Below are 11,018 nucleotides of genomic sequence, written 5' to 3'. Positions count from 1 at the left end.
TAAGTATTGTGTTTATACAGATCTTTTACCAATAATAGTCCGAACTTATAAATAGGTTAGTTAGGTTTTCTAGATATACAGAGATATATTTGAGATGGATAGGTATTCTTCAAACCTTTCAAAGACCTACAGAAATATGGCATTTAAATGGTTTAGGATTTTTCTTGCCAGTGAGACACAACTGCTCCTGGCAAACCAATTACGTCAGAAAAGAGGATGGGCATGGAAGAAACTCGTTATGGAATTTATTTTCAACATGGCAAGATTAGCCATTTGGGTAAGAAACTGCTCTTGCCTGGAATGTTTGTTGCTGTATAAACTGGACATACAGGACCCACAAGAAAGTGACTGCTGAACTTACAAAACAAGACAGTACAGAAGGGTTCCTGTTAAAATGGAGAAGTGTGCCAGACACACTGTGGCCTATGGGCTGAAGATGGATGTCCCAACATTACAGAGAAACTTTGGGTGACTGTCCAGGTAGCGGATGTCCTGTCAATTCTAGAGTTTATATATTTTCCTTCTGTGGTCTTTGATGGAGTTGATGACAGATAGTTATGGTTATAGTTTTCTTCAGTTATTATAAAAGATAAGTTACCCTTCTTTTTATTTAGACAGAAAAGAGGAGATGATGGGGGAAATACTTCTATATATGTTTATCTTATTGATTGTTAAATAAAGTACTTGCTTGTTAAATAAAGTACTGTCTCACAATGAGACAGCAAGTTAGGCTGGACTAGGAGTCAAAGAGGATTCTGGGAAATGTAGTAGAGAAGTGGTGTTCCAGTCAGGAAGTGACATAGCAAGGAGACTCATATTTAAGAGGAGGAAAAAGGAAGTGTCGCTCTCTTTTTCTGTTCCTGCTCCAGTGGCAGGATGTGATTCACCAGCAAGGAGGGACGCCAATAAGGTATCCGATAAGATAAGTCTTATAAAATATATAGATATATGATAATTGAGACTGAGCTAACAGATGAGAATCCTAGTCATTGGCCAAGCAACATTGTACCTAATACAAGTCTCTCTGTATTTATTTGGGCCCTAACTCAGCAGGCGGCTGGTGTATAGCCCACACGTGGCGGTGGGGCTCAGGCGGCTTTTGGCGGAAAGATTTATCATAACAGAGTTCTGCTGCTGCTCTGTTAGGACAGTTGTCTGAATTCAAGAGCTTTTACATGAAAGCTTGTAAAACTCACTTAGGCCCAGGTGCTCCTATTCTCTCCTTTCCATAAAGGGGGTAATTAAAAGTGTGAATAACATTTCCCCCTTCAAGTGTTATAGTGGGGGTAGAACTGCAATTACAGAACACCAGCCACCTAGCCAAGGCAAAACAAAAGGTCTGAGTTTTGTTTGTTATGGTTTTTCAATATGGGATTTTTCTGTATAGTTGTGGAACTCTCTTTGTAGACCAGGCTGGCCTTGAACTCAGAGATCTACCAGCCTCTGCCTCCCAAGGGCAAAGATTAATGATATGCATCAACATACCCAGCTTAAAAGTTCTGTTTTTAAATGAGTATTGATGAAATATTGGCCAAAGATTTCAGTGTTGTTGGAGATCTACACTGGGCAGAGGGAGAGAGTTTAGGACTTGGTAACCTGATAAGCTTTGCCTTCCAGCTGGGGCAACACTGGGCTGAGGAATGATCCTGAGCACAGGGTCCTCTTTTGTGAGAGGGGGAAGAGAACACCTGCTGATTTACTGCGGTCAGGAGTAGTGATGCTTCACATGTATCAGGCCGCTGGTTAAATACACATGTATTTATAATCGTTTCCTTCTCTCTTTGCAGTGATTTAGGATGCCCTCATACGCATTTTACATTTCTTGAAACTAAATATCAAGATCTATTACAGAACTAATCTGAAAAAAAGGAAGATTAATTATACTATATTGTGTATTTCAAGTAAGTTCTTGAAGCTGAGCCCTATTTCAGGATCATACAATTCCTAATAAGCTTGTATTTTCAGCTAGAAGTGCCCATGGTATTTTCCTGAAAAAATTGTTTTGGTAAAGCTCTGTAATTAAATTGTTACAGATTGTCTCACATATACCTTTTGCATTAGATCATATAAAATTAAAAAAAATAGAATGTGAGTTATAATACTAAAGAGAAAAAACAGGCCAGTTATAGTCATGCCTTTTTATACAGAAACAAACACCCTATGATGCAGCTACATTCAAGCCCTTAGCTACAATTGGAGGTGAGTGTTAGTCATGAAGCCAATAGTGGAAACTTTGTAGGAGGATTTTCTTTAATTTGTTTCTGAGGCAATCCAAATAAGATGCTTAAAGACAACTTGGGGTGAAAGATTTTCAAAACAGACCATAAATAGTGACTGCACCCATACATTGCAAAACATGGTTTAGTCACTTATGACATTTTTCAGAATATAACATTCAAATAAAGGTTATTTACTTAGGAAATGGTTCATATGTCTTGACTTCTAGCCATGTTCTGTATCACATGAGAAAAGCTGTATTGCTTCTAATGATTCTGAGAAAGACAAACTAAGTTCAGGAGAACAAAGCTTGATCAGTTGTATGCACTGCTCTACCCTTGCACTACAACTATAGCTGTCACAGCAAGCATAGGTTCTCAATACAGATGGATTAATGAGTGAGTCACGTTAACTGCATTGTGCTACCAGTCCCTGATTGGGGATGACACTAAGTCAGTCTATCATACCTCCTGTCTGCTACCTTCGCTGTTTCTTCCTATCCCTCTACTGCTTTCCATGCTAGTACCCCACGGAAGTCCCCATCATGGCTGATTTCCTCTCTCACCCTTCTCTAACCTGTACCTTGCTCAAAACAAAAGGGTCATCCCTGAAATGCTGAGAGCAAAGCGGCAATCAAGCATAAATTCTCTCTTCAAATGTTTTATCTTTCACAGAGGGCAAAAGTCAAGCCTCCATTTGTGGGGCAATAGAGAAAAATCAAGATTCATTTTTCACATTTTATATGATTTGCAGTCATTGAAACAGATAACAAACTACTAAATATACTCTACCCTCCTACCTTAATAATTACACATTCATGATGACTCCACAGATCCAGTTCAAACTGAGGAAACTCAGACTCCTCCAAGTTGCATAATATAGCAGGAAAAAGAGTATCAGAAGACCCAAGGACCCAGCTCTTAACCTTTTTCCAACTTTTGTCTCAATGCAACTCCAGCCTGAGCCCCAAAAGCCATTAGGTTCACACTTCTAGACACTGGACTCATGAGTCACTTCCACACTCTTCCAAAGCACAATCCTTTGGCTAAACCTCAGGCTCACACATATACACACAACTATGAGATGGTGCTAGAAAAGGAGCATTATAACCCCTGGGCTTGACCAAGAGCTTCCTGCGTCCTGAGCAAAGGGTGTGTGGTCTGATGACTGCAAGAATATCCAACAAACTCATGGCCCTGTGAGAAAGTGTATAATCCAAAGAAATCCAAACTAGGATCCTCAGGCACAAGTCTAATACCCAGGCATTAGTGACTGAGCAACAGTACATTAGAGCTCTCTCTCTGTCTCTCTCTGTCTCTGTCTCTGTCTCTGTCTCTCTCTCTCTCTCTCTCTCTCTCTCTCTCTCTCTCTCTCTCTCTCTCACACACACACACACACACACACACTCACATACACATCTATATAGATCTCAGCTTTGTAAACTGTGGGTTGTATAGCTGAATGTATGGCTTGGAAAAACAAACATGGTAACAGTAAAAGTTTAGTGAGCATATGACAATCAAAATCAAATACAGAATGGGTCCAAGGTGTTTCTGGAGGTTTTCCCTACCCCATGCAGTTACACAAAAGTCTTGATTCTGAACTGGATGCTGACAAAACCAAAAATGCTTTGGTTCAGACCAAACCTATGACAGGCTATAAATTAATGTACATACAATAATTTCTGCTCCTATAAAACAATGGCTTAATTATATCAAAGAAAGCTTCTTAATATTTTTATGATAGCAAACAAAGTTTTTTTAATATTTTCCTGCCACCATTCCTTCTGAATTAGTATACATTTGAATGTTTGATTTTTAAAATTGCAACTTGAATTATTGCCTTCAACCTCTTTTTAAACCACTAAGTAAATTTTGGCTTGGGGTTGAGATATAATTTTCAACAATTTTGGAAGTGGACCCTAAGTGTACCTCTGCTGTTTTGCACTAACCAACATTCTTCTTACTAGTGACAACCACATGAGCAAAATATGGACCTCCTCTCATAAAGGTGGAAGATGCTCACAGTACCAAATGATGAGACAAAATTGAATCCTTTGTGTAAACATAAACATTCGTCTCATTTGTCTTCAACATTACTTACATTTTTTCCTCCATTCCTTCCATTTTTGTTTGTCTTTTCTTCCATTTCTTCTCGCATTTTTTGGTTGTCTTTTTCTCCATTTCTTCCAATTTTGAAAATGTGTAGCCCAGGCTGGCCTCGAACTCATGATCTTCCTGCCTCTGCCTCCTTCAGCGAATCCTATTGGTGTCTTTTCATAAATTGTAAAATTACATGGCTATCAAAGAACTGTTTAAAGAGAGATTTATGATTTATTTCCAGTAAGCATTTGTATGTCTTTTTTACATAGCTATATGGCAGGTACTGTATAAACCTCACAGGCAATATGGACTGCTCCAGATGACTGCTATGCCTGCTCTCAGCATGTGTTTCAACTTTCATCATTTCTGTACTTGGAACTTCAGCATTTCTCCCTCCATTGCTTCTCTCCCTGTCCATGAATGTGCATCCATCTCCCTCTGGAATTCCAACGCTATAGTCATGCAGCTCTTTTCCTTCAGTGCCAAATGTCTAAACAACAGACTCCAACCTCTCACTCAAGAAATACCATCTCTCAAATCTTCACTCTGAGACTATGATTGCCAACTATTGATAAAATGATTCAGATGCTTCTGCCAGCCAGAGTGCAGATAAATAGCTGGAGAAGTTCGGAAACAGCAAGAACGTTTTAATTGGAATTGTGGAGCAATTTTTATACTTCAAATTATAAAGAAACTGGAGTGCAACAAACAGAATATTGAAGTGAAATTAAGTATTTCTTTATGCAGTCAATATTAGAGTGCAAAGAATCTCTCACAGAAGTTAATAAGTGTGCAGACTCTACCTTTACCTTATGGATTCTGCTAATGTGTTCTTTTCTGTATCTTCAAGTGTCCAAATGCATTGGCTACCCCAGTCAAGAGGGCAATTCGGAAGCAGATTGCCATAACTGTGTATGCACAAATGTCCCAAAGAATCTATAGATGGGAATTTTGAGTTTGAGCTGAAGAATGCAAAAATTATGTATCTATCTGGGACAAATTAGAAGTCCTTTCAATAGTAAATTTAGGCAACAAATGACAGAAGTGTTAATTATGTAGGAGTTTGTCTAGGAGAAATCACTCATTTTAAGTACTAGTATTCATGCAGACCTCAAAGTGGTATTTCACACACACACCAGTGCCCAATTAATCAATGAATACTTAGATTTACTTACTATAACTTTATTTTTTATGCATCATAATTGTATTTCAATATAGTGGTTTCCCTATAACTTAGATGTCCCATTTGCAAGCATTTAAAAACATGCTGAGAAAGCCTCCACAGCTCCAACTGCCAACAGGCAGCATAAAGGAGCAAAAGGTTAAGAATCCCTGGTTTAAATGTGTTTGTGATCCCAGTTCAGATCCCCAGTTCTCTTTAGCTAAATTATAGGAAACAGGCCCTTGCTTGGTTCTGGTAGACGCTGATTAAGAGGAAAGGCACAACAGTCGCAGTTCCCTATCAGACAAATTCAGCACTTGTCATTTCCAAGGATACAGCTTCTTTATTTTCCGTAAAATAAAATCACATTCCACAGATGCCAGATCCCCCTATCACTGGCTTACAGATGGGTTTCCTGCCAGACAACAAATGCGACTGCCAGGACTCCTGCTCTGACACTCTGATAAGGTTGGAGGCATGTCTTAGAAGGAAACAACATTCTCAAGGCAAATGATTGTTCCGTGAGGGCCTTCTGACACTGTCCATATGCAATGAAGTAGTTAAGTCAATAAGATCTGAAGCACAGGGTCACTCTGCTTTACTTCAGTCAATAATAAGAGCACTTATCTCTTGCTGCTTTTTATATATTATGATGACAGTGGCTCTGCTGTGTAGTGTTACTACGCCCTAGCTCCCTGTCATCTTAAGTGTAAGTGATACATAGACTATGTATGAGATAGTAAAAATGTGGGACTATAATTTAATGTATAGCACATGGATACTGTTTATTTATATTGTGTTTAATCTTTAAAATTTGTATAGTTGTAAATACCCATACATCTTTATATGTGGCAGACATATTTTGTATCTCTATATATTATGGAGCTAAGTATTTAGAATTTACATTATTCTAAGTATGCCTACACCTTTTTATGACAGATGGAAATATCAGCATTGGTAGTTCTCTCACAGGAAAAATATTTGTGTTTCTAGTCCTTAGTTGCTTTCAAATGTAAATCACAACATGCATTCCTATGTACTGCTAAAACATGACCATCTTAAACAGAAAAATCAATACCTATCTTTATCTATTGTACTGTCAGAATGTGAAAAGTTTGCTTTGTTCTGTAAAGAGGGCGGTAACTTGGAATCAAGGAGTTAGCAGGTTACTTAACAAATTTTATAGGCACAAAAATGTCCTTGAAATCAGTGGGTGTTTTGTTCAAGGAAACAAGGAAAGGCTTATAGCCTTGTGCCCTAGTTTCAAAATGAATTTTTGTTCACTACATTGACAGTATTTATTGCTCAATTCCTTTTAGCAAGTACAGGCATGATATTGCCTTGAGTTCTTTTAAAATTTGGGGGACAAAGTCTGAAGAGAGAAAAGTTCCAGAAATGAACATTAGAGATTGTCTTTTACCTATGACTTCATCGACTAAATAACATCAATTTATAGACTATTGGTTCATTCATGCATATAGCTGAGGTACTGGTTTCTTCAAATGGCTAATATTAATTGAAATAATACACAAGTATACTACCTGGAAGAAAGCAGCTGCTCAATAAATATTAGCTCTCTTACTTCTTTTGTGTTTAATGATATCGATAGACATTATAAAGCAGAGTTCAATGAAGCATCCACTTTAGTAAAAAACAAACAGAAATTAGGAACAGGGAAGTGGCTCACTGAACAAAGCCCTCGCTTTGCACAGGAAGACCTGAGTTCAAGTTTCCAAAATCCACAGAAATATGGACATTGTAGCAAATGTCTGTATTCCCATCACTCAATGGCAAGATACAAAGTGGAGACAGGAGAATCTCTGGAAGTTCACAAGCCAGCAAACCTGACACAGATTGTAGTGACGTAGAGAAAGAGACCTTGTCTAAATCATGGTGGGAGGCAAGTAATAACACCTGAAGTTGCCTTTAATCTGTACACATGAGCTACACTATACACATATGCCCATAGTCACCTACATAAATACACATATACATACACACATACACCCACAAGATACTTTTAAAGGGAAATTACAAAGTAAAAATACCCCCCATCCCTTGAAAAGCATAAAAGAGCCTGTGGAGTGGTGAACACTGTGGTAGAAAGGAGAACATAATTCTAGATGAATCCATAGAAATTCTGAGTATTCAATAGCAGGATATAAGGCATGAGAAGGCAGCATTCAATGTGCTTCAGAGTACAACTGTTAAGAATCACTTAGGAGTTCTCAGTGTTGTAGCCAGGGAGACCTCCTCATTGATAAAGAAGATTCCTAAAGATTGTGAGGAAACCTTGTCACCTAGTGCTACTCTTTTGGCGTCATTGATACTTTTAACATTTTTGCTTATTTACTTAGTATTGAATTAACTCAGATCCAGATGCCAAAGAATTTACCTAGGGCCCGCAATCATACATAGTGTATTAAAACCTATAGCAAAGTCTTGATTCCTATTAAGTAACCAATTTCATCTGTGATACTGCTTTTCATGAGAGAAAAATAAAACAGAGCCCCTAGCCAAAGGGTGAATGGCTCTCAGGTAGTGTTCCTGTTGTAATTTTAAAAAGCAGCACTCCTGAGAAAGGCACCATGTGACAGAGTTTGGGTGGAGGCATTTTTCTTGGGGGAAAGTGGATGGGAAAAGAGGGGAGAGAAGAAAGGAGACCAGCTTCTGTGACAAGAATGACTGAGAAGAGAGAGGGGGGGAAGGAGACAGAAGGAGAGCTGGGGAGCCCACTACTGGTGGGAATGCCAACTCTTACAGCCACTTTGGAAATCAATATGGTGGAGCCTCAGGAAAATGGAAATCAGTCTATCACAAAATCCGGCAATTCTACTCTTAGGCATATACCCAAAGGAAGCACATTCATACAACAAGGACATCTGTTCAACGATGTTCATAGTAGCATTATTTGTAATAGCCAGAAACTGGAAGCAGCCTAGATGCCCCTCAACCAAAGAATGGATAGAGAAAATGTGGTACATTTACACAATGGAGTACTACTCAGTAGAAAAAAAAATGGAATCTTGAAATTTGAAGGCAAATAGATTGAACTAGAAGAAACTATTCTGAGCGAGGTAACCCAGTCACAAAAAGACAAACATGGTATGTACTCATTCATATATGGATTTAAGACATAGAGCAAAGGATTGCCACGTTACAATCCACACTGCCAGAGAAGCTAGTAAACAAGGAGGTCCCCCAGAGAAGGGGAAAGGGACAACATGTCCTGAGCAAATTGGGAGCATGAGGGAAGGGGAGAGGGAGCTAGAAGAATGAGAAGGAGAGAAGGAGGAAAGGTGAGGAGGACATGAGGGAGAAAGGTTGAGTTTGGGGAAGAATAAGGAGAGCAAGATAAGAGATACCATAATAGAGGGAGCCATTATAGGTCTAAAGAGAAATCAGACACTAGGCAAATATCTGGAGATCTACAAAGATGACACCAACTAACAATCGAAACAACAGAGGAGAGGCTACCTTAAATGCCCTCCCCTGATAATGAGATTGATGACTAACTTATATGCCATCCTATAGCCTTCATCCAGCAGCTGATGGAAGTAGAAGCAGACAGCCACAGCTAAACACTGAACTGAACTGGAATCCAGTTGCAGAGAAGGAGGAGTGATGAGCAAAGGGGTCCAGACCAGGCTGATAAAACCCACAGAAACAGCTGACCTCAACAAGGGAAACCAGCATGGGACTGATCCAGACCCCATTAACGTGGGTGTCAATGAGGAGACCTCGGAAATCTATGGGGCCTCTTGTAGTAGATCAGTACTTATTCCTAGCATAGGAATAGACTTTGGTAGCACATTCCACATAGAGGGATACTCCCTAATCCTAGACACATGGGGGTGGGCCTAGGCCCTATCCCAATGGATATGACAGACTCTGAAGACCCCTATGTAAAGCCTTACCCTCCCTGGGGAACAGAAAGGGTATGGGAGAGATAGGATGTTAGTGGGGTCCAGGGGAAGAGGGGAGGGAGAGGGAACTGGGATTGACATGTAAAACAATCTTGTTTCTAATTCAAATAAAAATTGAAGAAAAAAAGAGAGAGGCAGAGAAGCAGAGAGAGAGGGGAATGGAGGAGAGAGAGAGAGGGATGGGAGGTGGACAGGACCCTTTTAAAAAGTAGCATAGTGAATATGGTGGTGCTCTTAGTGGCTGCAGCTGAGGGTGCATCCTGTCAGAACTCCAAGGACAGGCCAGTACAGATGCCTGAATAACTAATAGTCCTTCCTTGCTGCATAGCCATCAAAAGAAGAAATAACTCTTTAATGGGTAATTTGCTTACACATTCCTCAGAGCTTCCGATTTTTGTTTGTTTACAAATTAACTGCCTAATAGCAATGAGGCTGTGATAATTTATATTGTTCACTCACTTTTGCCTTCTTTTCCACAAGATAGGAGAGATATAAATTATTCTTCCAGCCACTTACACTTGTTAATACCACCTAACTTGGGAGTTCAGGTATGTGAAAAGGTTAAGTGAACTTGATTCATCTATATTCTATGATCGTCACATTGGGAATACTGAGATGTTGAGTTCCTATGACATGCTACATTGCTCAGATAAGCCTGGGCTACTTCTCTGTGCTGAGTTATATGACTTAAGAAGTTCGTCCCCAGGCTATCACTATAAGGATCTGTCTGGACTTCTGAAAGATAGGAACCAAAAGTTGGCGAACATAAATGCTTGCAAGGCACCATTGAACTTGGGAATTAGTAGGGCTCTGGGTTTATGGCCAGGTATGGGTACTGAGAATTGGTGACTAAGAACTTGTAAAGCATTATTCATAAAGAAAGGGAGGACTTAAAGTGGGAAATGACCAAGTTACTTTCACATGCAATTTCTAGAATTAGACACTTAATGAAGCTGAAGCTAGATTAGAGCAGCCAACAGAGAGATAAAGAAAATCTACAAAATGAAGCTCTATCTTAGTGGTGACCATCTGACACACACGATGCAGTCAGCAATCTGGTAATTGGTAGGAGATATGAAGCAGATTGTTCTCAACATGTATTAGAGACACCCAGTAAATAAATCAACTAGGTGTATCAGTATTTAAGAGCTCATAGTAAATGGAGGAGTATCAAAAGTAATATTGAATCAGAAATCAATAGAGACCCCATAGATTGCCTAGACCTCCAAACTAACATCCTTGTTCAGGGGGTCTGGATCAGTCCTATGCTAGTTTCCCACCTATCAGTTTGGGGTTTAGGAGCTCCCCCTTGTTCAGGTCAGCTGTTTCTATGAGTTTCTCCTGCCTGGTCTTGACCCCTTTACTTATCACTCCTCCTTCTCTGCAACTGGATTCCAGAGTTCAGCTCAGTGTTTAGCCGTGGGTGTCTGCTTCAGCTTCCATCAGCCACTGGATGAAGGATCTGGGTAGTAGATCAGTATTTATCCCCAGTGTACGAATGGACTTTGGGAGCCCATTCCACATAGAGGGATATTCTCTCAGCCTAGACACATGGAGGAGGGTCTAGGCCCTGCTCCAAATGATTTAACAGACTCTAAAGATCCCCCATGG

At 39.6% G+C, this 11,018-nt stretch overlaps 1 long non-coding RNA gene across 1 annotated transcript; it reads left to right on the top strand.

Annotated features, from left to right (window-relative positions):
* Positions 1-856: 856 nt before the first annotated feature.
* LOC103159228 lies at positions 857-7,062 on the top strand. Its single transcript, XR_003480890.2, has 2 exons — positions 857-910; positions 4,589-7,062. It is a non-coding gene; the product is annotated as an uncharacterized LOC103159228 (long non-coding RNA).
* The last annotated feature ends 3,956 nt before the right edge of the window (positions 7,063-11,018 follow it).

This window comes from Cricetulus griseus (genome assembly GCF_003668045.3).
Source record: "Cricetulus griseus strain 17A/GY chromosome 1 unlocalized genomic scaffold, alternate assembly CriGri-PICRH-1.0 chr1_1, whole genome shotgun sequence".
Classification (NCBI taxonomy): Eukaryota; Metazoa; Chordata; class Mammalia; order Rodentia; family Cricetidae; genus Cricetulus; species Cricetulus griseus.
Note: the sequence above shows the minus strand (reverse complement) of the source record. Positions and strands in the feature narration are given on the sequence as shown.